Genomic DNA, 24,190 nt, shown 5'->3' with positions numbered 1-24,190 from the left:
TCGCCCCATCTGTGTGCAGCTCACTGGGAGCTCCTGGACTCCACTCTGACCAGCTGCCCGCTTCCAGACTGGCCATGCTTACTGTCCTCCCTTGCCCTGGGGCTGAAGTTCAGGGTTTGGCATGCACCTCACGGTTTGAGGCCCTGCAGGCATTTGGGGCTGGATAAGTGTCAGACAAGTGAGACAGCTGTGTGAGTCTTTAATCTCCTCCAGTGGCAGAGGATTAGACAATTTTTTGGTGGCTTTGTTATGTATTATAATTTTTTTGAAAGAACTATCATTTGTTTTGTATCTTCTAGGTTCTTATCACAGTGACTGAACACTTCTCACTTTCCATCACTAATCTTTCCAGTAATTCCAGAGGGAGGTAGCCTTACTGTCATGTCCTAGACTAGGACTCTGGAATACCAGAGGCTGTGTCCAAAGTCCCAGATCTTTCTTACTTCAGATTTTTTGGACATGTGACTTTCTGGTAAGGACAGGGATATGAAGAGTTTAAAACTAGGTAGTGGCCCATCTGCAGTCCAAGCTACTTGGGAGGCTGAGGCAGGTGGATTTCTGCAAGTTTGAGGCCAGCCTAGCTTACATATTGAATTCCAGGACAGCTAGAGCTGTGCAGAGAGACTCTGTCTCACCCCTTCCCTCAAAATAAATAAATAAATAAATAAATAAATAAATGCAGGTGATGACCCACCTACAGTCCCAGCTACTTGAGAGAGTGAGGTATGGTTGCTTTACCTCATGAATTTATAGCCAGACTGGGCAGTAGAAAATTGTGACTCTGTCTCTTTAAAAAAAAAAATGGGGCTGGGGAGATGGCCCAGTGGTTAAGTTGTAAGAATTCCAAATTCTTTGTTTGCTTTTGCATAGGACCTGGGTTCAGTTCCCAGTACCCACATTTAATTCAAAACCAGCTGTACCTCCAGTTTCATACCCTCTTTTGATCCCCAGGGACTTATATGTGATATACTTAACATCACTTAACACTGGCAAGAAACATCCACACACACAAAATTAAAAAATCAATTAAAAATAGTTTGGGAACTGTTGGTGGAAGATGAAAAGGTCGAACAGGAGGATAGAGTGGGGAGCAGAGCTCATCTCTGCCTGCATCCCCAGGGTCACAGCATGGTGCTCCTAGCAACCAGGCATTAAGCGCTCTATGAGGTGGCATGACCTGTGCTGGCAGGGACACTTTCACACTGATTCCAAGGTGCAGTCCCACATGCAGAAGTGGGAGCTGCTCAGCCACGGGACAGATCCCAGAGTTGGTGTGGCCTCAGCTGGCCCATGCATGTCTAGAGCTGCACCCGTGCTGCATTGCATGTCTAGAGCTGCACCCGTGCTGCATTGCATGTCTAGAGCTGCATCCGTGCTGCATTGCATGTCTAGAGCTGCACCCGTGCTGCATTGCTTGTTGTGTTTATTGCATTTATTCGGCAGCTGGTGTCAGGAGCCTTAGAATTGTCCATTCACAGTTCCGTTTGCTGGAATTATACCAAAGAAGTTTTGTATATATTCAGCGAGATGTCATCTGTAATGGGAAAATATTCTAAGCATACAATAGAAAATGTGTGTTTTATACAGCAAGCTGCAGTCAGAAGAAGTTAGGTGTGAGCACACACATGCACACATAGAATGAAGAAGTGGATATAATTAAAAGAAAAAGACGTTCTGGGGAGTGTTATCCAGCCAGGTGTCTGTGGATAATAATAATACCATGCCGTATATTTTAAAAATTACAAGGAAGAATCTTGAAGGCTTTTGCCATAAAGAGATGAAAAACACTTGTGTAGCTGTAGACATTTAGCTGGTGTGAACCACACAGCTATTGAACTGTCCTGTGATAGGTGGTCAGTATGTTCCATCTACACTTTTATCCCTCAGCTGAGAAATGAATTCAGGCCTATAATGTAGCACTCAGGAAGGTAAGACAGGAGGATTTGGGATTTAAGTCTAGCCTAGGCTACAAAGCAAGTTCCAGACTAGCATAGGCTAAGTTATCTTAAGAACAAACAACGAGGAAAATTTAAATATGTGGTGGGATGCCTTCACGTGAGGGACTGTTGTATAACCTTTCAAAGAAATCATGTCTTCAAACGTGACACAGTAACACAGCTCCCATTGCTATGAAAGCTGAGGCAGGAGGAGAGTGAACTCCAGGCTAGCCTGTGCTAACCAAAGGAACACCCTGTCTGTGATTCAAAAAATGCTTCTAAACACCAAGTGAATACTGGAAGAGATAAAGGTGTTTATGCTATGTACACTGGCTTTTTAGATTTATTTATTTCTATGCATATGTGTTTTGTATGTATGTATGTATGTATGTATGTATGTATGTATATTTGTACACCATGTGCATGCAATGCCTACAGAGGCCAGAAGAGGCCATCAGATTGCCTTGGACCTGTATGTATATTTGTACATCATGTGCATGCAATGCCTACAGAGGCCAGAAGAGTCTGTAACTCCAGGTCCAAGGCAAACCTGGAGTTACAGACCTCAGCCACCCTGTGGGTGCTGGGAGTCAAACCTGGGTCTACTGGAAGCAAGCACAGTCAGTGAGTGCTCTTAACTCGGAGCCATCCTTCTAGCCCCAAATACTACTTTTTATTTTTTTGTAAGCAAAGAACAGTAGTGGTAATAGCTAGTGAGTCTTAGTGGTTTTTCTTTTCTCTTTTATGTCATAGACTCTCTGTGGATGTTAGCAGCACAGAAGGGGAGATGTGCACTGAGGGCTGCACCCCTGCTGTGTAGAGCTGGCCTCTGACAGGGTGGCAGGCTGAGTTCAGGAGACCAGCTCTGCCTTTCAGCTCCTTCTTCCTGGTACTCAGTCTTCTCTTTGCTTTTCTCCCTTAATTGGATGAAAATGTAAGACTGGGGGATGATTTCTCTTAAAAATACATATTGTTTTTGTTGGTTGTGTTTCCCAAACACTGTGACAAGAGAGTTATTTTAGATTTCTCACTCTGAAGAAACCCTAATTTAAGCTCCTTCTACTCATGTGATCCAGATTGATTTTTCTCTCAGTAGTTCAGATGGTTTTCCTCAGGGAGAAGACTTTCCTACTCCTGCCTTAAATGGCCTCTGAAAGCCCAATTTGAAGTGATGGCTTGCTTCCAGGTCCTGTTGGGCAGGTCTAGCTGGCTGGCTCTCCCAGGAGATTGGGGGGAGGGGGGAGGGGAGCTTGAAGTTTTACAGTTTTGTGGCTGCAAGTTAAGTTTGAAGGTGACTCGCAAGAGACCTGAGAACTCTTGTGGTCCTTACCCCAAATCGGCCTTGCTAGTATCAGGGAGTGTGAAAGGGGACTGAGAATGTCATAGGGACTTAATTAATGGCCTGGCAGCATGTGGCCTTCTGGGTAATGCTGACTTTTGTGTCATTGTTCACTCCTAAGGGTGCCTTGAGTATCCAGGCAAGCCCGAGCTATATTCAGTGTGCAAAGCGAGTAGCGACTGCCCTGGGTTTCCACCTAGCAGGATGGCAAAGTCAGGAGGATCTCAGGAGCCCAGGAGGCTGAGGCCAGGCTGAGCAGCCTAGTAACACACTGTCTCATAAAGTCAGTTAGCCACCTCAGTAGTTCAGATGGTAGGGTTTGGATCAGAGGCCCAGCATTGGCCTCACCACTGTGGTGACAGTGAGCTGCTCTGGGCTTCTTGGAGCCTCATTTCCCTCTCTGTAAAATGGCAATTGTGCTGAAATAAAAGCTCTTAGGGATGACACCCGGATTAACTGTGCGAGTGCTGATGAATGCTCATTATGTGAGCAGTGTGTATCTTACAGGCAATAAGTGGTGATACTGATTTAGAGGAGGGGTCCTCCCCGCTTGCTCTGAGCCAGGCATGTGGCTGAAACCGAAGTCTCAGGGAATCTGCATCCCTGGCCACAGTCTCTGCCCCAGTTCAGCCTTCCAGCTCTCTGTCCTCATTCCAGATGCAGGCTGAGCTCACCTTTCTTAGATACTGGAACTCAGTGGGGAATAGCCTTCAGATCTCATACAGCCTGTTTCCCATTGCTTTTAAGGTGGCCTTGAGCCTGACACTGACCTTGCATTGTCTCAGGAAGAATGCCCCAGGCTCCTAAATAAGTCCTCCATCTCTACTGGGGGACCACTTTGCTCCACAGAGCATGAAGCAGATGTAGCCTTTAAAGTCCATCAGGCCACGGGCATCCTATGTATTGGTTTTTAACTGTTATTGTGATAAAATACATACGGTATTTTATCCTTTAAGTAAATGGCAAGTTTTGAGTTGAGTGCCCCCCCCCCCCCACACACACACAGGCATCCTTAGGCTTCAGACTGTTTCTGTCTTCCCAGACTGAAACTCTGTGCCCATTGAACAAGCAATTACACCTGGACTTCCCTCAGTCCCTTTACTACATCCACTCTCTAAAGTCTGACTCTTCTAGATACTTTATTCAAATGGACTCTTCTTTTGTACCTCTCCTGGGTAGATTTTTTTCCCACTCAGCATAATGACTTCAGAGTTTATCAATACTGTAGCTTGTGTCAGAACACATTCCTGTTTATTTACTTATTTGCTAAGGAGTCATATTTCATGGTGTGCCTCTACCACATTTTGTTTACCCATCATCCATAAATGGTCATTTGGTTTTTCACCTATTGTGAAATTCCAATATCCCCGTTTCACCTATTTTAAAATTAAATAACCACTCTCCTCATTGCAAGTCAGCCTAGGGGCCTTCCAGAGCAGGTGTGTAATTGCTGTGTAGTTGAAATGATGGGCTCACATCCTGAGTAAGAACTTGGATGCTCACAGGTGTGTCCCCGAGTGCTGCAGCCATGTGCCCATTTCCTTTAATGGGCTGGAAATTATCTTTATTAACTTGTCACAAACTCCTCAGGGACTGTTTTAGGAAGTGATAACAGGTCTTGGTTAAGGCTGCGGGTCCTGAGGTCAGACCACATGGCCTTGTATCCTGATCCTACAGCATATTAGCTTGACAGTGTATATGCTGCTTAACGCTTGGATGCTCTGATTGTTGATGGGGACCGGTTTTACGTTTAAATTAAACACCTTGACGTTTAAATGAGATGATCTGTGTCAGAGCCAGCTTAGCATCTGATGCATTAGGAGTCCCAAAACATTAGTTTAAGGTAAAATTAAGGAGTTTGTTTGGTTTTGAGCAGAATTTCATTGTGTAGTTCAGGCCCACATGGAACTTACAGTGTAGATTGGTCTGGCTTTGAGCTTACAATGTACCTGCTTCAGCCCTTAAGAAATTAATATTTATCCATTGTGTGTGTACACATATATGTGCTTGTCTTAGGGTGCATGTGGACGTGCCAGTGAACAACTTTGTGGAATTGATTTTGTCCTATTACCACGTGATCTCATGGCAAGAACTCGGGTTTTCAGTTTCCATGGCAAATGCCCGTATCCATGAAACCATCTTGCCTGGCCCTGCTTCAGTCTCTGAAGTGCTGGGCTCCAGGTCTGCTTCTCCATGCCAGGCTAAGACGTCCACATCTTGAGTTTGGCTCTTCCATGCTCATCGCCTCCTTGGGAGTGGCTGAAGAGTCAGGTGAAGGCGCCTGCTCCTGGGCTGGCATTCCCAGGAGAGCAGCCATGGGAGCTGCGCAGAAGCCCTGCTCTGTTTGTCCCTCGGGTGCTTCCTCCTCTCTCCCTCCCTCTGCTGGCCCGCCATGACGGGCTCAGCCTTGAATCTGGCCCTTCTCAGATGTCTCCTCTGCTCTTCCTTTCTTGCACTGCTTGGTAGGATGAACTTGGCATCTGGGGGAGGCATTTGGAAGCCACCTGCCGTTCCTTCATTGCAGCACTGTTGGGATTGCAAGAGTGTGACTTCCCTGTTGCTTCTGCTTCCCTGGGTCACTCAGGGCTCCATGAACCATGCACCCAGGGACCAATCTTGCTTCAGCTCTGGGGCTTGAGCCCTCTGTCCAGCAGAGCAGGCATGTCCAACAGAGAATCCAGCAATATGCAAGGCAGACGGCGATTTCTCTCTAAAGCTGGTAGAGCTAGGGAGAACAGAAGCTACTGTGTTTTAGTCTCTATTTGACTAAAATTTCCCAAATATTTATCATCTCCTCTCATCCCTAGCATCAGCTTCTAGATGGCTTTGTTGAGGCCAGGGGCTGTCTATATTGTTCTAGCCCAGTGACTTGTTCTGGAACATTCTCCCAGTGTGGCTGAGGCTGAGGGAAGGAACCCAGGAAGAGTAGAGTTGGAATATGAAAGCAGACACCTCAGTGTGTGACCTTAACCAGTCTTCTTACCCTCTGCATCCACACCCCCGCTGGTAGGGTGGGGTTAATAATAACTTGCCCTGTGGAGATGTGAGGTGGCACCAAGGGAGTCTGTAAAGTGCTTAGTGCATCTGGCACACTGAGAATGTGCTAAAAATGCAAGCTCATTCTATTTTTGTTGGCGAGTTTTCTTTCTGCTGTTTCCAGCCTTCCTCCTTACAGCTTCCCTCTCCTGCTAACTCCGATGCTGTTAGCATCCCAGTGTCCTTGAACTTCGACCCGTGCCCCCCACTAAAACCACTCCCTGGCACAGGGTCTCATATAGTTGCCATGCCAGATTTCAAGGTCACTGGGACACTGGTTCTTGGTGTGGGGCATCCTCTCCTGACCTTGCTTCCCTGCTTGCTCTGCCCACTTTCCATACACCTGCTCAAGTTCTCCATTCAGTCTTTGTAATCGCCTTCTACCCTGAGGGTGGAAAGGAACTGAAGGTTCGTGGAGCCCTGTCTTGTGCAGGAGATTTCAGGCACACTCAGTGTGTTAGTCCACAGACCATTATGGCGTGACTTGGATTTCTTCAGAGAAAGAAATGGAGGCACTCCAACAGCAAGTCACAGGGAGGGGGGGGGTTGCATGCAGATAGCAGTGCAGGACTTGGCTAAGCCTGTGCTGTTCCCACTTCCTGTTGCTGGGCATTGGGGATGACAAAGAGGGAGGGGGACCACCTACAGTGCAAACCAGCATCTCAGCTGCTCTGATGCTGATGCTGGAGACACTGCGGGTGCTTCAGCCTTGTTCCCCAAAGCTGCACACATGAGCTGCCCCTCCCTCCTGGAGCTGTTGTGTGATTCGGTACGCGTTGGCAAAGCACACGCATGGGCATCTCAAATGTGTGTGAACACTTGCCAGCCAGGCTGGATGCTGTGCTGGGAGTTTGCCTTCTCCGACTCTGAGAACTCTGACTCCTCATCCTCTGAGCAGGGCTGGCAAGCCTTGCCGCTGCGTGATAACAGGGGTCTCTGCCTGGAATCCTTTTTTAGGCTTGGGATGTTTGTTCATTTTTAACGTGGCAAGAGGCATATCCCAGAGACTGTGCCGTGTGACTATTTCAGGGCTTTTTGTTGGCGTGATTTGTTCATTTAGTTTTTGAGATAGCCCAGGCTGATATCTCACTTGCTGTGTAGCCAAGAATGACCTGCCTCCCAAGTGTTGGGATCACATGCCCATGCCACTACTCTCTGATCTCACTGTGACCCTTTTAAAGGATGCACTTCAGTCCTTAGCGTGCTCATTGGGTTGTGAAATGATCCTGCTGCCTTGTTCAACTTTTGCACCAGCCTGTAGTTCTTAGCTATTGTTTGCCAGTCCTTCCCCGGAAACTGCAGCCCTCCCTCCCCTAAACTGCAGTCCTCCCTCCTCTAAACTGCAGTCTTCCCTCCCCTAAACTTCAGTCCTCCCTCCTCTAAACTGCTGTCCTCCCTCCCCTAAACTGCTGACCTTCCTCCCCAAACTGCAGTCCTCCCTCCCCTAAACTGCAGTCCTCCCTCCCCTAAATTACAATTCTCCCTCCCCTAAGTTGCTGTCCTCCCTCCCCTAAACTGCAGTCCTCCCTCCCCTAAACTTAGTCCTCCCTCCTCCAAATTACAGTTCTCCCTCCCCTAACCTTCAATCCTCCCTCCCCTAAATTACAGTCCTCCCTCCCCTAAACTACTGGCAACCACCTACCTGCTTTCTACTGTTGGTTCTGACATTGCACGTGTATCAGTTGTGCAATACAGCGTGTGGTCCCTTGAGCTGGCTTACTTCATTTAGATAACTCCCCGGCCTGTCCAGATAGAAGAGTGTAGATGTGCTTTGTTCTTTTATGGCTGAGTAATATTCCCTTCTATGCACGTGCAGCATTATGTTGATAGATTCATCTCTCGATGGGCATCTGGGTTGTTTTCCTCCCCCGAGACTTTATAAGGAGAGCTGTTGTACTCATTCCTGTATGAGTGTTCGTGTGGGCACCTGATTTTGATTCTGTAGGGTGTGTACCTAGATGGAGAAATGGATGGATTATATGGAAACTCTGTGCTCTGTACAGCAAGAGGTAGGCAGACGGTTTGCACAGTGGCTATCACTCTGGTTCCCACCAGCCATTTGGGAGGGTTCCAGTTTCCCCACATCCTTGCCAGCACTTGTTACTGTCCCTTTTTTCTTTTTCTTTCTGTTAAGGTGGTCCTAGTGTGAGGCAGCCTTTTGCTGTGACTGATTCTATTTCCCTGATGAGTAATGATTCGGAGCAGTCTCCTGTGGTTTTAGTATTCTCGTTTTCTCTTGACCCAGTTCCCTGTCTCTTTCCCAGTCCACTCACACCTCTCCAGATGAGCTCCCAGCTCCTGGGCAGGTCTCTAGCAGGCCTGGACAGGCAGCCCAAAGTGGGTTTAGGCCAAATGCTCCTTTGTCCTTTTGGGTTCTTCTGGCTGGGGACTGGTCCTCTCCTGCCACCTCAGCTGCTCTTCAGAGTCGTCTTCTTCATCCCACTGGCTGTAGGCTCTTAGCCTTGTCCCGATTGGTGGTTACTCCTTCCACGCAGGTGCTGATGAGAACCCTGGACACTGGCACTGGTACTTTGTCCTCACCTTCAGGGCAGGGGTAGACCCACTGGGTTATTGCTGGCTCCAGCCCAAATGCCCCTGTCCCCCTGTAGGATTGTTCTGAGAGGCCCAGGAAGAGCAGCATGTGCATCCAGGGCCAGCAGCTGTTTCCTCTGAGTTTCCTAAAACACCTCGCTGTTCTCTCCCCCACCCCGCCCCCCACTGTCACTCTGTGTACAATGATGTGCCCCCCCACACCATAGATATATGATTTCAGGACTATTTTTGACCATAGAATCAAAGCTGACCCCCTCCCCATGAAGGAATCCTAGGCAGGAATAAGCAGGTGGAAGAAGTATTTTGGGGCTCTGAGGGTTTATTCAGAAGCGGCTTCACCATCTGCTGATGGTAGAGACTCCACCCACCATGGTCTCTTCCTCTGTGGCCTTTCTCCACCTCCTTCTCCAGACCTAGCTGCCTCAACAGGCTCCTTCCACCAGGGTAGGTTGGAGGCAGTGACACCAGGTACTCAATTTATTTAAACAGCCGCGTGGCTGTTACATGAAAAAAAATGTGCTGTGAAAGATAAGATGGCTCCTGGTAAGATGGAGAGCCTCCGTTCCCTGTGTAGCCTCCAGTTATAGCGCCCTGCTGTGGGAACTCACAGACATCTTCAGTTCTCATCTCAGTTCCAAAAAGGCCATTTGAAAGGACGTGGTGGTGGTGGGGGGGCTGCATGGTGAAAATAACTTGCTGTAGAGGAGAGGAGAGGAGAGGAGAGAAGATGAGAGGACAGGAGAGGAGAGGAGAGGAGAGGAGAGGAGAGGAGAGGAGAGGAGAGGAGAGGAGAGGAGAGGAGAGGAGGTGAAACTGAAGGCTACCTGTTGAGGCTCTACCATGATGGAAGAGCAGCACTGGCCAGCCTGGCCAGTTCCCAGCAGGATGCTCACTGGCTTGCAGTATAGACCTGTCCTGGATTGTCGTTCCCCTAGCTACCAGTGGCATTCACTCTGCCATTGTGAGAGGTGATCCTTGGAGCTGCTCCCAGAAGGTGTCACATGAGGTTGGCCACCCTGACCTATTTGGAGGTCAAGCTCCAGGCAAGTGCTTTCCTTCTTGTGGAGCCAGTATTGACCTTGCATCCCCATCCCCCATGCCGTGGCTAAACCGGAGCTCAACAAGTCACAGTGTTAAAAATAGCCTCACCCCTCACACATATAGCACGCTGCTTCTGCAGCTTGTTGGGTGATGGATCAACACCGTCTTCCTGGTTGCCAAGTTACCAGTTACTGTCATCTTAGTTTGAGTTACTTTTGTAGATGTTTTGGCCTCAAAGGACCCATGTAAATGATCCTTTGTTGTTGCAAATGGGGACGTTTTGAGGTTATAGGGAGGAAGGAACTTCCTGGGCATTTGGCGTAGACATTTAGGGGTGAACCAAAGCATGAGCAGAGCCCACTGTCTTCTCTCAGGATAACTGCTTTACAACAGAAGGTTGCTCAGGCTTCACGGCCCACAGACAAGCGGACAGACGGACGGCCTTCTGTAAGGCAAGAAGGAAGGAGGCCTTGGGACAGTGGCAGCTAGAGCTCTTTTGAGTTCCTCAGTCTTCCAAAGTGGGAAGTAGGGTCTCTGAGCCCTAGGCCAGACTGTGAGGCCAGCTGCCTCACAGGAGGGCGACCACTAGTGAACACGAAGGAGGAGAAAAGATGAATGAGTGAAGCAGTGCCTGGGGCCCGGGGCGGAAGGATTAGGGAGGCCACGTGTGATGGGGAAGGGACAGCCATGCTGGCCCAGATGGGGAGGGAGGGGCTGCATGAAGACACGTGTGCAGCCTGGGGGCTGCCCGGCTGTGGCGAGTGAGAGGAAGAACAACTACAGGGAACCAGAGGAGGAGAGGAGGAAAGGCCACCCCTGACAGTAGCCGTGGCCAGGACCGACATCTTGCTCTGGCTGCGGATTCAGGCCGCATCTCCATTCCAGCCTTTCTGCTGTTCTCCTAAGGCCTTGAATGGCCTGACAGCAGGTCTTTTGTTTTGTGTGGGCGTTGCCCTTTTATTTTAATCTGGCATCCATGGCTCCTACATAGGTGCTACTTCACCTGGGGGTCACCTAGTCTCAGTCCAGCTTGTTGGAGAGGGACATGGTCCCTGAGACTTCTTGGTGGCCTTGTTGTGGTGCCTGCTCTTCCACGTGCTGGCCACTAGATGGTAGCAGGAAACCTGTTGGTTCTGCCCAGCAGGCTGTTTTATTCAATCTGGCTCTCCTGGCCATGCACCCCTCTGTCTCAGTCTCAAATAGCACAAGTCACGGGTTCATGGATGGTTCGGGGTCAGGCTGAGTGAGACAAAGGCACAGCGGTCTGCTTTTGGGAAGTGGCTGTCTCGGGGTGCTGTCCCAGACTTGCAGGTGGCCTTTCAGCACCCTACCTGTGGCCAAACCCTTTGTAGTGAGTTCCTGCTGTAGAGTGAATTCTAGTGTGCATTCCAGGGCTGTGTGGGAGCCAGAAGCAGAGAACTGGGCTCTGAGGGAGTCGAAACTCCCCCTCCTCCCCACCATCTCCCACCCCAAACCTCAGCTTGGCAGCTTGTGTGGACAGTGGATGGTGCTGGTCATGGAGGGAGGTCATGGCTGGGGTGGGGCTAGCCTGGGAACAGCAGCAGTATAAGGTCAAGGACACGCTTTCCAGCAACAGGGACACATAACAATAGCAAACCCCCTGGCCGCTCAGCTAGAGTGCAGAAGTGGGCAGAGTCTTCTGGTTTCATCACCTATCTACTCCCAGCAGCCCCTGGATGTAGTCCTCCATCCTGTTGCCCCGGGCAGGTCATGGCCACACATAGCCTTAGATCTCTGTGGGGTAGGTCCACAGGGTGCCAAGCCACACCCCATTTCAGGTTCACCTTTAGGGCTCTGAGTGTTTTTTCTCGGGCTGCAGTTTTTTCTGGCGTGGGGCTCATGTGTCTTTTCCACAGGCTAGTGTCAAGGACTGGGTTGTCCTCCTGAGACCCGTGGGGGGTACTGGAGGCTCAGAGATGTCAAGGGCATGTTCAACATTTCCCGGTTAAAATGCTGAACTGGCCACTGATCCAAAGGCTGGGACTTTTCTTTATTCTTCCTGTAAAGATCGGCTCTGCACGTGATGGGGTTAGTGGGTGAAAGAGAAATTTTCACCAGGATGCCAGAAATGGGGACACAAACTGTCACTACCCCCGACTACTACCTCTAAGTACCCTACTAGTCTGTACCCCAAACTGTAGGCAGGGATGGGACCTTAGTTGCACTGTGGAGCTACCAGGGGGCCCGCAGCTTCCAGGGCTTTCTACTGTGATGCTGTGCAGGTATCTGGTTGAGGAAGACAGTGTTGGTGCAGTGCCTTGCGGATCTAACTGGCCTATTGAGGTAGTGTTGCTGCCCAGGCCTACCCTTGGCAGCTGCTCTCTCCGGGACCCCTTTCTGGGTGGCCTCCCTGTGTTGGGAGCACTGTTCACGCCGGGGGTGGGGGGGCACAGTGGCATGACTTTGGCTCTTCATGTCAGTGCCCTCTGCACGCTGGGTATTTTTGAGGCTCCAGACTGGGGTCCTAGGTCCTTGTGTAGGCACACCTACTTTATCAGAAGTCCTCAGTCTGTGGGAAGGGGTGAGTAAGAAGTTCCCTGTGCAGTTCTACTCCTAATCACCAGTAGATGCACGCCCCCAGATCCCAAGTCATGCCCTGACCTCCTGATTGCCTGGGTCACAGCCCCCTCTTTCTGCTTCCTGGCTCTGCCTGCAGCCGGCTTTGTCATAGACAACCTCCGCTGCCCTCCGCAGGCTTTGTGTTGGTGTCTGTGTCCACCCCAGGGCTACCTGCGAGGGGCTCCGTGGAGCCCCCCACCCTGTGCTCGCTGTTTCAAAGGCTTCTGCTTCCCTAGCAGTCCGCCAGCCTGGCTGTGTTAGGTTTCCTTCCAAAGCTCCTATATCCTGCTTGGCTCCGGTCCCCCCACTCCAGCAGCAGCTTCCCTGTTGTGCTTCTGGCAGAAGGCATGCTGGGGGCTGTGGGGGGTCTCCTTCCCCTTGTCCTTTCTTCTCCCTATTACAGCAGCCTACAGCCAATACCCCTGGGGTCTGATAAGGGACGCTTTTTCATTAATTTTTTATCCAATGGAAATAATTCCAACACTTGTCAGAGGGATTTTTGCATTTAGGGGGGCTGACTCCCCCTTTCTTTCCCAGCCTCTTAGATGCTCTTGAAGTGGGAAGCTTTGTTTCCTTAGCTGAGCTGTGCTGGTCTGGGCTGGTGAGGAGGGTAGTTTGGGATCCTGAGGCCAGCATTAGGTATCTGGGTCCTGACTGTCCTGCCCCCATGCTGTGTGACTTTTAGGATAGCACTGACCCTCTCTGGGCCTCTTGGTCCTTCATTTGTCCTGTGTTGGTGGTGGGGGGCCATGCTTGCTAGTTCTCTGGCCTCTGACTTTGATATTGTGATTGTATCAGATTGGCTCTTGTTCCAGAGTGACTCTAGTGCTGCAATGGGCCCTAGAGGCGTGCACACCTGTGACAGGTCCCACACAGTCACCCTTTGTGCTCAGGAGGCAGTGGAGTCTAGGGCCTGGGCAAAAGGGAGCAGGTCTCTGGCTGGTTCCTCCTGGCCATGTCAGGGATCCCTGAGTGGGAAGAAGCCCTTCTACCTCTGTTGCAGCCAGCAAACCTCCCCCTGACCTCTCGGCCCTGTTCCTTCTCTTTGTCTCCCTTCCCCCTGTGCTGCACCCCATGCCCTGCCTTGACTGATGGCTTTGAGTCCTGGGCACTGCCCTGTCCTACTTTTCTCTACACTCACCAGGCTCTCTGCTCAGAACCAGGCCCGGCGCCCAGAGACCTGAGAAGCGAGCCCCTCTAGGCACTTATGCACAGGGGTTAGCCCACCCCCTCCCTCTGCAAGTCTGAGGTTAAGGGGAGAAGTCTTTACCCAGGTGTTGGTTGAATTGTTTTTGGTTTTTTTTTTTTTTTTTTTTAAATCAGGTAGTCGAGCAGCAACCTCTTTGAGTTAGAGTCCTCCTTCCCAAGTACTCCCCCCAAGAGACCAGCCTTACTGTACAGTGTCTGTCTAGGCCTCAGGAGTGTCTTCTGTTGTCTGCAGCCTGACTCTGACTTGCAGATGCTGGTGTTTTCCCCACCTCTGTTCCCCACCCCCACTCCTTCTTGTCGTGCCCCTCAATCTAATGTTTAACCATTGGCATCATCTTGATTCCCTGCACCCTTCAGGTGGCTTTTCTCACCCTCAAAACAGATGAATCTCTAGCTTCTGCAGGTGAAGTGCCATGCCCTGTCTCTGTAGATGGCAGCTAGTTGGCTGGCCAGGCCCTGGCTGCCGACCTGGCCTTGCATTGCTGTGACTCTCCATTCGCCTTCATGGGGAAAGTCTGATTGTTTGGATCACAGAAAGGTAGACATCTCAGGGCAGCCACCAGCACTGCCTGGGAGTGGAAGTCATCAAGTGGCCATGGCTGTGCCCCGGCAGGGGGAGGGGTGCAGGAGGGGGGGTGATGGCTGAGTCAGGTTGGTGTTTTCTTGGGTATCATGTATCAAGGGAACCCCCTGGGGATGCTGTTGAAAACAGAGGCCTTGTCTTATGGAGCAGGATACCAGGCAGTGCGGGTGTTGTAAAATATCTTTAGAATCACAAGTGGTAAGAAGTGTGTTCCTCCTAGGCTTTTGGGCTGTGGGTCAACCCAGGGGCGGGGAAAGCCTGTCCGTTGCCCAGATGGGCTAAGAAAATGCTGCCCCTGGCATCCTAAGTCACAGAAACAATCCCTGAAAGTAGGCAGGGCTTTCTGGGGAGAGAGTGCTGGACTTTAGATCTGGTGTAGGATATTGAGGAGATTGGGGGAGTTACACAGTAAAGGGCCACAGTTAGTTTTGGACTATTTGCAGATTGTGTGTGTGTGTGTGTGTGTGTGTGTGTGTGTGTGTGTGTGTGAGTGAGAGAGAGAGAGAGAAAGAGAGAGAGAGAGAGAGGGAGAGAGAGAGAGAGAGAGAGAGAGAGAGAGAGAGAGAGAGAGAGAGAGAGAGAGAGAGAGAGAGAGGCTTGCAAATGAGAAGGGTATTCTGGACCTTGTGGTGTGAGAAACCATGGAGGTTTGGGGGTGAGGTGCAGGAGGACCAAGAACAAGTCTTTATGTCAGGCGGGTGGGTATGGTTTTGGAGTTTCATGTGTGAGGGTCCCTGGCAAAGGACACTGGAAATGTGGACCGATGTCAAACAGAAAGAAGCCGGGGGTGGGGGGCGGTATTTGGAAGGCTCAGGGAAGTGGGGTGTGTGGCATAAAGGCTTGGCGCTGTGAAGGCTGGGATAGGCCAGGAGGAAATGACGGGATGCTTGCATGTGGGAGGTTTGTGGAGAGAAAAGGGGACACAGGAACCTGAACCAGAGGCCCAGAGGGCACCACGGGTCTCAGTGGACACTTACCCAGGGTCTTTGGTGTCCTGGGCCGAGGGATGGGCTAAATTTTGTTTTACCCAAGGTGACCCCCATTCGCTAAAAAGTAGCTTCTCAGTGCCTAGACCTTGCTAGCCCTCTAGACTGTGGCTTCCCACGGGGCATCTGAATGTGAGCCGGCTCCTCTGAGCACCTCAGTGGCTTTTCCAGCATGGCAGTGGTGGTCGCTCTGCTCCCCTCTGTACTTTTGGGATGCTGTGTGTCTGGGTGCCACCCCGTTCCCCCAATGCCCTCTTCCACCAGGACCTCTTTGTCTCTGAGGAAGCCTGGCATGGCCCCCATCACCCGCGGCCTCCCTTTCTGTTGCTCCTGCTGCCCCACTGACCCTGCCCCTCATTCCTGTCTGGCTTTCAGGATGGTGGTGCGGGCCCTCCCCTGTGTTTTGAGCAGAGGTTGGCCTGCCTGTGGGATTTGGCCTGGTGTCTGAGTGCTTATGCAGCACAGGGCTAGTGGTCTGGATACATCCTTTGGTTCAGGGCCCTCATCTGTAGCTCCAGCCTGGCTCCACTGTGTCCTTTTGTGGGAACAGTGCCTCACTGGAAGCCACTGCTTTGAATAGGCAGCTGCCTGAGGCTGATACAGAGGGGTCACCCCGCTCAGATTGGGACCTATGACAGCCACTAGTAGAGCTCAGGGCTTCCCCCCTGGTCTACTTGGCTAGCAGGTGAATAACAGGGTTTGGTGCTCAAGGCTTTCTTCTAGGGGAGCTCCCAGGATTCCCTCTGAAGTACAAGTCTTTGAATTAATGCAAATGCACAGAGGTGCGGCCTGTCCAGTCTCACTTAGCAGAGCCTGAGAGCCATCATCTGCCTGCTGTTGCTGGCTTCGTGCAGCCCTGGCTTCTGGGCATGGGGTAGTCCTTGCTATCAGAGCCCAGCTCTGGCAGCAGGGGCCCAGCCCTGGCTGCAGGGGCCCAGCCCTGGCTGCAGGGGTCCAGTCCTGCAGGGGCCCAGCCTTGGCTGCAGGGGTCCAGCCCTGGCTGCAGGGGTCCAGCCATGGCTGCAGGAGCCCAGCCCTGGCTGCAGGGGCTAAGCCCTTGCTGCAGTGGCCCAGTCCTGGCTGCAGGGCCCAGCTCTGGCTGCAGGGGCCCAGCCCTGACTGCAGGGGTCCAGCCCTGGCTGCAGGGGTCCAGCCCTGGCTGCAGAGGCCCAGCCCTGGCTGTAGGGTCTCAGCCCTGGGGCCCAGTCCTGGCTGCAGGGGTACAGCACTGGCTGCAGGGGCCCAGCCCTGTCTGCAGGGGTACAGCTCTGGCTGCAGGGGCCCAGCCCTGGCTGTAGGGTATCAGCCCTGGGGCGCAGCCCTGGCTGCAGGGGTCCAGCCCTTGCTACAGTCCAGCCCTAACTGCTTCTGTATGCTCCCTTGCCTGCACCTTTCACAGCACCGTGGCACACTACACGGCTGGCAGACTGCTCTCCTGGTGTCAGGGTTCTTCTCTCTGCTGGGCTCCAGCCTTGCTTTCATGGAACCCAAAGGGGCCGACCCAGCTGCCTCCCTCTCTGCATGCTGCTCCAGCCTTCTTGTTCCTCCCTTTCCTGAGAGGGCATGAGGCTGTTCCCAGGCTGGTCCTAGTTCTAGGAAAGGGGCTGATATATAGATGTAAGGTGATGATTATTTATTTGACAGGGACAGCTGCCTGTGGTGAAAAATGTAATCTAGTAATCCTTGTGTGAAAATCGGATCTGTGCCTCAGTGAGCTGCCTGAAGCAGAAAAGAAGGACCATTTTCTCTCTCTCTCCCCACTTCCTGACCCAGCCCCATCCCTGACAGCTCTGCTCACTTCCAAAGTTCCCAAGCTCTTGTAGCCTGGTAGCATGTCTGCAGATGCATGTAGCATACCTACGTATACATACATTATGCTTCCTGCTGCATGTGTATTGCATACATGAGGCACATACTCCATGCATTTTGCTTCTTTTGATTGTGGTTAGCAGGCTATCATGGATTTTTAAGCTTTCCCACTTATAACCTCTTTCCATCAGGGAAATTTTTACATCGCCCTGGGCATATAGTATATAAATCAACCATTTCCTAACAATGAATGATAAATTTGTTTAAAGATGATTTTTTAATATACATATATTATCATTTATTAAAGACAGTATCAAATTTGCATACTAATGGTGTGGACGAGCTTGTAAGTTTTCACAGAAAGAATTAGGTCTTGGTGGAATATTTGATGCAGCAAGACACAGAGCATCTTCAGTGTTTCTCAAAATCGATCGATATTTTGATTTAATGATCGCCAATGCTGAGGCTGCTGCTTCACACAAACACATAACACAAAACCAGCAGAAGTCTGTTGAGGCCTATTCGAGAAACTGTTGGAAATTCTAACCCAAAATCCGCTTCACAATTTTTTATGACACCCAAGGCAGCAACTCCAAGAATAATTTTTAAAAACCAAACATTCGTAATGTAACACAATCCAAAAGATACGCTGATTTGATTCTTAGGCACTGAGGAGTGACTGAAGGAAAACACACAAAGCTTTTGTTTTCCGTAATCATACCATTCTGTTTCAGTAAGCACACACAGTGCGCTATGCGCTCGAGAACACTGCTGTTCACACGCAGGGGTCTCTGCTCACAGCAGAAATGCTGCAGGCTGCGTTCATTGGCGGAGTGTGGTGTGGAGGGTCACATCCCACGTCCCTCCATCAGAACCAAGGCTGCGGGGAAGTCACATGATGCAGCACAAGTGAGCTCCACCAGGATCAACTTGGGCTCACTACAGATTTCACTTTGAGTCAGTTTTCAGTCCTTGTGAATTTTGATAGAAACTTTTCCAGCCCCCCGTAATGTTCATTTACAGGTGGGATTTGGCCACAGCCCACTGCTTAAGATTCCTGACTTTCTATGACTTTGAAAGCCAAGGCGTTTATGGTGCAATATTGCTAACCGACCTCAGCCTGATTTGAACAGACATCCTTTCTTGCTCAAGCTTGCGCATTGTACTTAGTTATTGGGTCTTCTTTGGTCCCAGCCTGCATCAGGTTTTCCTTGTCTCCATCACTATGGTAGGCTGAAAGGCCTGGTTAGCCCTCTAGACACTGTCACTCTGAGTGCTTCCTTATGATGATATTAAAATAATACATTTTGGGCACATCCCCACAACACTGACACTGTCCTCTTTGGAACAGTGTTGGGACCATGGAGCCCGTGTGTGTAATTAACTGGTGATGTCACCCTTGATCACAAGGAGGAGGCAATGCCATTTAGTGCCATGCTGTAGAGCTATAATTTCTTCTCTGAAATTAATAAGTGTTTGGATTAGTGGATACTTCTGACATTAGACAAATGCCCAGTTGTTCCTTGGACCTTCACCCACTAATTTTAGCTAATCTGTCAGCCGTGCTGCCTGCTACAGCAATGTTTGCATAAGTGTGATTTTCTCTTTACCTCATTGTTCTGCCTTTTTTAATTGTAATTCTGGAAGGAACCGCCTTCTCCCACTTATTTCTTTATTCACTTAGTTATTCTTATCATTACAGGCTCATAAATACATAACACAATAAAAAGCACAGACAAATGATACGTAATAAAAATGACATTTATTCTGTGGATTCTGGCTGAATAGATGTTTACTTTGTTCCAGTCGTTCTTGCAAGAGTTATTGAGGCATCATTCAGTTGGTGCCTATGACCTTTTGAACCATCATGGCGCTTACCTTTTTATTTTTACAGTATTGTTTATATTAAGGCATCACAGAAAACTCTAGATTCATGACCTGTCCCTGGAACTGGTCACTGCTGTAAGGATCCCCGTTTCTGCTAGAGACCAGGTTTTGGAACCCTGACTTAGTTGTTGCTCTAAAGAGCCCTGGCTCCCATTAGAGAATTTTTAGAAAGCGGGATGCAGGCCCGAGCTTGCTTATTGATGCCAGGGTCGCACGGCTTCCAGGGCTTCCCAGAATACAGACCTGGGAGACACATGGCTGCCAACAAGGCCACGCGCCTATCTATATTTATTTCTATTTATATTGTAAAAATTGTGAGTTTGTGCTGATTTTTAATTGCTTTTTATTTGGAAGCATTGCAGCTGGCAAGGACTTGGGAAATCAAATCCAAGCTGTCCCCTCTCAGAGGAGAGTGACTGAGGGGACCCAGGCAGGCGGTCAGAGGTAGGTCTGGGGCTTGGGCTTTGGTTTCTGGATACCTGACATATTAGGTACATTTCTGTTTTTGTGATAAAACACTACAACCATGACAACTCATACACAGTGAAGCATCTGATGGGTATTGCTGTCCATCTTCTGCAGATGGGAATATTCACTTTCTGTCAAAAGATGGTGGGTGTGGTGCCCCATATTCTCGGGCAAATTAATTCTTAGATGGCTGGATCCCCAAGTTCTCTCAGTGACTGTCCTATGTGAAGTTTGTCACCCAGGGGTGCCCTGGATTGTGCTCTGAGAACAAGACGTTGTGAGTGTGTGGTTCTATGCCAGGGCACCCCTTCAGTGACATTTGCATTTGGGCAAGATGAGGACACAGAGGGCTTCGACTGTGAACAGTGCCTTCTGATGGTCCTCACGCCCTTCCCTCTTCCCCAGACCTTAGCGCTCTGAGGCTGATCTCCTGTAGCTTGGGTCCTGCCTTGCACAGCTCAAGGGCACCGTGTAGCGATGCGCCTCACCTCACATATCCACTTCCTTCCTGAGGTTCTCCCTGTGCCCTTTCATGAGCACGGGCAGCCCAGGGCAGCCCGGAGCACCCTGTGCTGTGTGGTGTGTAGTGACTCTGGGCTCAGGGCCTCTGGTCACACTCTCCTCCAGGCTGCGCGTGGCTCCAGGCGCTCCTGTCATGACTACACTAACTCGTCCTTCCTCGATGCCACGATTCCGTCCAGCGTGGGTCACCTGACATTTTGCTTACTTGTCTGTGATTCCATCTTCTACTGAAGACCAGCAGAGACTTCCAGCCTCAGGAACTGAGAACTTCCAGATTCTTGGACTTTCCTTCCTATACAGCTGTTGTGGAATAAGGCAGACTGCATCCTGTAAGTCATTCTAATGTATCCCCTTTCAGGAAAGATAGAGTGATTGAGAGATCATTCTATGTGATCTTTTACTCTTTAAAGTAGGCTCCCCAAGTAGATTTGCTGTGCTGACCCATGAGCATTTTACCCTTTGCCTTTCTCACCAATCGCCTATAAAGGTTAAGTCTTGACAATGGCATCCAGAGAAATAGGATCTTAATTTAAGAAACTTTGCTCTGTTTTTTTTTTTTTTTTTCATGCTTCTTTTGTCTTTTGAGCTTAGGTCAGAGAACTAAATGGTGTTTTTTTAAAGATTTCAGGCAGTCTTAGGAAATCTGGTTCTCATGTGTGCTGGGCCATAAGATAACCACCACATAGGAAGCAACCCTGAGAACTTTGAGAAACCCCTCGGCTGAGTCAACATGGATGGCAACTCTTCTGAGAGTGTAGAGATTCAACACACCCCAGAGATACTTAGAAATGATAGCAAACAGAGAGGACCTGAAAAAATGAAATTGGGTCTGGATCACATTTTTTTTATACTGGCACATGGACAACGGGGGTTTCATTCAGGATTTCCTCCACAACTCCTGAAAATGGGTTTACAAAGGATCTCAGTACAGCCTCCCAGGCAAAGTCTGGTTCCATTTGAAGAGTAAAGCACATAGAAACAAAATCCACTATGTTGTTTGCAATCAAGGACTGATTTAGCCTCAGCCTACCTGACAGCACAGCATCACGTCTCCTGCACACTCACACTTGGATACCAAGCATTTTGGTCAGTGTGTTGGTGCATGGGGTCCAGATCTTGGGTTTGCACAGAATCCCCCTGTAGCCTGCCTGGCAGGGTCTAATCTCACTGGCAAAACAATAGCAACTAGAATCAAACTCACCTGTGAGGTTTGAAATCATTATGGAATTTGAGCTTGGAGTTGTTGACAGCCTAGTGGAATTTAGCTAGGCTGCAAGTCTCATGTAGAAGTAGTCACTGGCTTTCAGCTCACAGCCAAGAAACATTCAACCTTCTGGCCAGACTCATTTCCTGGCCAGGCTCCTTCTCTGTTGAGAAGAATAGAGACCACAGAGTGTATTTCTATATGTAACCATGGCTGTTCTGAAAATCACTTTTACTTAGTTACATCACAAATTATGCAAAATCCAAAAACTTAAGAATACAACTTCAAGGGATTTGTTGTTTAACTTGTAAAGGTAATCAGGTTCTTTGAAGTAGGAACACTCCAATTCAATGCAGATCTCTTTGAGCTTGAAAGACACGGGCCTTCAATCTGGATATGGAGCAAGAAAGCCACATAACTGTGTAATTGTGATTGTTATTGTTCCTGTGAGCCAGGGTTTATATGCAATACCACTGACTGTATAGGTACACACTTTTTAGACCAGGCTACACACAGAGATCCACCTTCATGATTCACTCCCTTAGTGCTTGGATTAAAGGCATGAGTCACCACACTGAGCAGAAGACACTCACCTTTAATCCAGAGATTGAATCTGGAACACACACCTTTAATTGGGGCCACACCTTCATCTTGAGGCCTACATAAGAACAGAGGAAGCAAGTTTTCACATTGCCTGCTTTCTCTCTCCTAGCTAGCAAGTCTTATTACTTAGCTGGCATTAGAGCTTGCTTGTCTGTGGTTCCAGCTATTACTGAAGAGTAGCTGGGACATCCAGCCTCAGGGACTGAGAACTTCTGGATTCTTGGACTTGGCTTCCTATCTAGCTGTTGTGTGATAAGGCCGACTGCATCCTGAAGTCATTCTAATATATCCCATTTCAGGAAAAGGAGCGTGAGTGAGAGGTCATTCTATTTGATCTTTTATTCTATAAACCAGGCACCCCAGATTGATTTGCTGGCCCTTTAGCACTTTCTACATTGCCTATCTATTCACTTGCCTATAATGTTTAATAATTCTAGACAATTGCATCCATAATGAAATTATTTTCACTCCTTTTTTGTTTGCTTGTTTTGTTTCTTGAGCCTAGGTTTTCCTGTGTAGCCCTAGCTGTCCTTAAACATAGTTTGACAACCAGTGTGTCCTTGAGATCAGAGATCCACCTTTCTCTGCCTCTGTTCCCAGATCCGCTCCATTCTCATAGGTTCTGGGACTAATGCTTTATACCACCAACCTGGGCAGAACCTTGCCTCCTTAGTCAAAGCCAATAGCTGCTAGGATAATGGGTTTAAAACCCAGATTCATGCTGTGTAATGGTTGGAAGGGTATAATTAATTTACTGGAATCTTCTCTGTATCGGAGGTCAGGTACTTGCACTCAGTGGTCCAGGGATAGAGCCAAGGCGATGAAGCGATTCTGTCTCAGTTTTCTCAAAAATACATCAGATTCTGAAGAGCGTCGACTACCAAGTACACGTGTCTTGCCAGCCCTGAGTACAGGATCTTGCACATCTGTGCCACTTTATGTCCGTGGAGAGGCAAACCTCTGCTCTGAGGACAGCTGGACTGTTGAATGGGATTCTTACTCCTTTCCCTGTGTATTTCAGATATTGGACTACCTGAGATACTGCCACATAATGAATCATGACATGAGAAAAGCCACAGAGGTGAGAGTCAGAGGGAGCCACAAGTGTCCCCAGGAGATGTGGTCAATGACAAAGATAGGGAGGAGCCAGACCAGCCTTCATCCTAGCCTGCTCAGGAAGAAAGGCCTGGAACTTGAGAACTGAAACAGAACTTGGAATGGGACTTACTCGTTACATTGTGACCAGGTTCTGCTCCTGCAGAAGAATGGTCCCTGCTGCCACATACGCTTTACCATTGGCCGACCTTAAAGCACAGTTCAGTCAACAACACTGCCTGGTCTGTTCCAAGGTGGGAATAGAATGCATCGCAGAACTCATGGCTCCGGCATGATCAGTCAGACGGCTCTCAGTCAAGTGCTGCTCTGCTGAGGCTGTGTTCCAAGGCCGTTGTCAACACCTCCAACACCACACACACGTGTTGAGAAGGCCTAGCAGAGCAGAGAGTGGCTGGAGACCAGTCCAAGCTGTCATCATGGTGTTTCAGACATGGCTGTCACAGGGTAACTGAAAACTTACGGATGAAAGTAGAAGTTGAAAATGTTGCATGAACCAGAGGAACAGGACAATATATACCCATTACCAATTCCTTCATGCCTTTTCAGTTTTCAAATAATACCTCTCCTACATTCTTTGTGATAAGATGTGCAAACACACACACACACACACACACACACACACACACACACTTACTGATAAAAAGACACACCGTTATATCCAGACTCAAACCTGTCGAATTTCTTCAATCTTTAATTTGAAATGACGCCCCTGCCCCACATTTATCCTCAATTATTGTTAACAAAAACATATACTTGTGGGTTGGAGAAATTTTTATGTGTGCATAAAGCCTTCATGTCTGTATCTAAATTGTAATATGAATAGGAGAACAGTGGACTGACAAGTATTATTTATGTTTTAACATACATTTTTTCAGTATTTCTGCATTACATAAGGTCTATTTACTTAAACATTTATTAGATTGGTTTGTCAGTTTTATTCTAAATGATTATTTTTAACATGCATATTCATTGAATTTCACTGTTAAAATTCTAAGAATGTAGTTTAAATGGCAATAATGAATAAATAATAAATATCCATTTTTTGAAAGTAAAATAACTAAGTTTTATATAATAAACTTTTATTTATTTACTCATTTGTTAAATGCACCAAGATTCATGCCATCTTGCATATTATAATTAATGGTAAAACAAAAGACATTGATAGAAATTTACCTGTGTGGTATGCTCGCTTAAGTTTACTTCCAGAGAAATCCACCAGAATTTTGTATAAACTAGAACATACACCCAAATGTACTGCTTCTCATATTGGAATATTTTGTAAGACTTTGCACATAATTTTTATGCTCAATATATTAT

General features: G+C 48.8%; 1 long non-coding RNA gene across 1 annotated transcript in view; it reads left to right on the top strand.

Moving 5' to 3' along the window:
* The window catches only part of LOC127687711 (uncharacterized), a 24,873-nt gene extending 1,028 nt beyond the window's left edge, over positions 1-23,845 (top strand). Inside the window, exons 2-4 of the long non-coding RNA XR_007978487.1 lie at positions 19,315-19,404; positions 20,056-20,279; positions 22,779-23,845. This is a non-coding gene — a long non-coding RNA (uncharacterized LOC127687711). The remainder of the gene's footprint in view (positions 1-19,314; positions 19,405-20,055; positions 20,280-22,778) is intronic.
* Positions 23,846-24,190: the final 345 nt, after the last annotated feature.

This window comes from Apodemus sylvaticus, chromosome 6, assembly GCF_947179515.1.
Source record: "Apodemus sylvaticus chromosome 6, mApoSyl1.1, whole genome shotgun sequence".
NCBI lineage: Eukaryota > Metazoa > Chordata > Mammalia > Rodentia > Muridae > Apodemus > Apodemus sylvaticus.
Note: the sequence above shows the minus strand (reverse complement) of the source record. Positions and strands in the feature narration are given on the sequence as shown.